The sequence below is a fragment of the Miscanthus floridulus genome, chromosome 11 (assembly GCF_019320115.1).
Source record: "Miscanthus floridulus cultivar M001 chromosome 11, ASM1932011v1, whole genome shotgun sequence".
Classification (NCBI taxonomy): Eukaryota; Viridiplantae; Streptophyta; class Magnoliopsida; order Poales; family Poaceae; genus Miscanthus; species Miscanthus floridulus.
Window position 1 is genome coordinate 6,305,221 of NC_089590.1, and position 3,484 is coordinate 6,308,704.

Genomic DNA, 3,484 nt, shown 5'->3' on the forward strand with positions numbered 1-3,484 from the left:
CTTATGATTTTCCTGGCACTACTATATGACATTTTGCTGTACTATAGTCAGAAATTTAGACTACCACTAAGCCAGGCTTCAATCTGAATGAGAAATTAGGAAGATAGAAAAAGAACATTCCAGGCTCCTAGTACATGTACCTTCATTGGCTTCTTGGAGGCGCCTACAAATTCACATGATAGCTGTGGCCATAGCTCAGCTTCCTAGTTTCCTCGTTTGCTTCAAACTCTTCCTGAAAATTGAAATGGAATCGATGGCTACACATCAGGTGCCGAGTAGAGGTGCAGGAAGTGAGGAGGGAAAAGAGAAAGAGAAGGGGCATACTTGACAGATGCTACATCTCCTATCCATTTCTGTACAAAAATGGTTGGGGTTGAAGGCGGAGTACTTGACCATCCTAAGGCTTTGAATGATCTCGTCTTCACGAAGCCCTGTACTTACATGTCCAATCCGGTCCTCAAGATCGAGCAATTCCTGTCAAGTGAAATAGTGAGCGATGATGAAGGCATAAAATCTTCTGTTTTATTTTACATGGTATGCAGTGAGAAGATACGTCATATGTCATGTTGTCAACATCGAGGCGCCAATCCTGATACTGATCATAAATACCCATTCTTCCCAATAATATCCTTGTTCGGAACATCATCTGCAAGTCACAAATAAGAAGTTCGAAAAATTAAAGAAGAAAACACAGCACCTAAAAAAACACTGACTAAAGACATCAACAGGTTCAGTAGGGGCTCCTAAGCCCCTCCCGTTCCCTCAAAAAAAAGACATCATTAGGGATCTCCCCTAAAAAATACTGCAGGATCTACAATGCACATGGATGATGGGGTGGAAGCACACCAATAGCCAGGTGTCGATCTCCTCGATGTGTGCATTCTATGGACTAAAATACCATGTGTATAGAACAAGTACATAGGGCTACAGACTAAAATACCATGGAAACAGTACTGTTAACTCCTTTACCTGAACACCTAAGTACTTCAACCAATAATTGCAGCACTATAATGTAATAACAAAGAGCACCTTTCACTGACAAAAATGCTAGTTCACATTCTATATTACCTTCTTATACAGCTAATTAACACCTACTGCTACTATAGAACGAACCTACTTGAACACAACACCTAATTTTAATCATTGGTAATGTGTGTAATCCATTGCCACTGGCTCATTCCAGAAAGCTCGGTAAACAGCAAAACAAGCAACATTTCAGCAACATGGCAGTTAACCGAAAGAATCAGCAACATGGTTGTTCAGCTCAGCACAATGATTCAACATTGATGCATATAACCAGAACTCTGCATCTACACTCAAAGTCCCACCTGACCACCAACAAACTTATCTATTCCTGAGCCATGTTCTCCTATTACGGTATCACCTGCCGTCATGTGAACCCCTCATATCTGTGGCCGTTTCCTCAATGGGTACATTACCAGCAAGTAGAGTAGAGTAGATAGCATGGGGTACCACACACTTCCCAAGGTGCAGCCTGTTCTTAGCTACTGGATGTTCAACTCTAACAGAAAGTCCATGTTAGTTGACACTCCATATCTCAAAAGGATGATATCATGTGAAACACTCAACTAACAAATGAAGCAGAAATACACACACCGGAAGTCACCTATAATTATAAAAAGGGGTCCTATTGCAGGCAAGGACTTCATAATAAGTTTTTTTAAGGCTCTGAAGTCTGACCACAGCGACGCATTGTGAATTTGTAGTTTGCAGAGTTGATTCATAACAAAATTCATATCCAAGCACACGACACAGTGAGTTGAACAGAATAGATGTTGCGTAACTATATCGTACCTCTTCCTCAACCCAAGCTTGGGAGTGCCACTACTTGAATGGGGCAGCATCAACTTGCACAATGGCACTCTTCACAAGGGTTTGAGTCCTCACAAGCTCATTGTTTGATGCATTGTAGACCACGTATCCAGGCGAAGAGCCCTCCACTTCACATTACCTCCACGAACACGAACCCTCCTCACTGTCTTGTTGCTTGACAACTCGGTGTTGGTCGGCTGGCGCCCAAGCTCATACCTTCAAGAGAAGAGTTTAGCTACATTATAGCTGTATCCTACCAGAACAAACTAAGAATCATTTTCGTTAATCATTGTTAAGCCAACAATATTTGGAATCAACAGTTCATGCTGATTACTAAATAATTACAACAAAATATTACTTAATGATTCTTTTCTAGCACATACTGATAAAAAGGAAACTATTTATCTTGGCAAATAAAGTGCACATAGCGTGATTTAGAGTTGTTGCACTCATATTCCAGCACTAATGAAAATTAACTAGCTAACAAATTTTGGTAGTGAGGCTTATAAAATTGGGAAGGTATAATACTAGAATATCAGCACCATAGCAATGGTGGCTTCCCATCAAACACAAATTGTAGTAGTGCAGTTACAAGGAGAGCTGACACTATAACAAAACCCTGAAAAAAAAGTTCAGTTCCCAGATGTCAATGAAAGGCATGGCTATTTTTCATTTAATGTCAGTTTAGGCACTTGCCTTTCTAACGCCACCTGAGGTAAAGAATGGTGATTAGAGACCCACACATCAATGAAGATCTATTACAGCTTTTGCTTCCATCTGTGACGGATGTTATAGATGTACTTTTCAGTCAATGCAGGACATATCAGTGCCTTCAAAAGATTGGCATTAAAAATTGAAGCATAAAGGGAGGCAATACCTATTTCAATAATTTGGTGAGAAAAAGTTCATTTGCACGAAGGACAGTGAAGCAATATCCTTGTTAGATCCTCGAAGATCAATATTTACCTACTTGGCTATTTTAGACCAGTCAAGCAACAGATGCAAACATCAATATGGAAAAGCCTAATTATCAAGGCAAATGGCAAGGGTGTAATGCCAGGATATTATCCTGTCTTGACCATGAACCATCCATAAAAAAATTGGAATGCCTAGATTAACTGCTAGCCTGCTAGACTGATGTGCTACCTTAACAACTCACTAATGTTCTAGGTTCTACATTAACAAAAAAATTGAAAATTGAAAATTTATCTTATAGAGTTAATTACATAAAGCAGAAGATTGGAATTGCGTACTAGAAATATTGGTAACCAAGGTGTACGGTGTTTTTCTCCATTTCAGTAACAGCATGTCATTGCAAATAGAAGTAGTTTGTGATAAAGAACACTCATCTTTTAGGTTACATTCCCGCCTGTTATATACATACATATATGAAAACACGACCATATGGTGCGAGATGACGAATCATATGGTTCATACATCCTTGTAACTGCACCACAGCATTGATGCGAGATTAGAGTCTAGTTCCAATATCACCAAACAGTAATCTAGAATCTGTAACCAATTTCTAGGTGGTTTGGAAGCCCTAAAAATTCAGCTCGCAGGGCAGATATAATGAATTTCCATTAAGTTTCCTACCAACTAGAATGATCTTGGAACGTTTTAGCACGGTTGTGTACTCGATACATGAACA

General features: G+C 39.5%; 1 long non-coding RNA gene across 1 annotated transcript; it reads right to left on the minus strand.

Moving 5' to 3' along the window:
* Window positions 1-208: 208 nt before the first annotated feature.
* Window positions 209-648, minus strand: LOC136492894 (uncharacterized). Its single transcript, XR_010768227.1, has 3 exons — window positions 554-648; window positions 325-474; window positions 209-232 (listed from the first exon to the last, which is right to left on the minus strand). It is a non-coding gene; the product is annotated as an uncharacterized lncRNA (long non-coding RNA).
* Window positions 649-3,484: the final 2,836 nt, after the last annotated feature.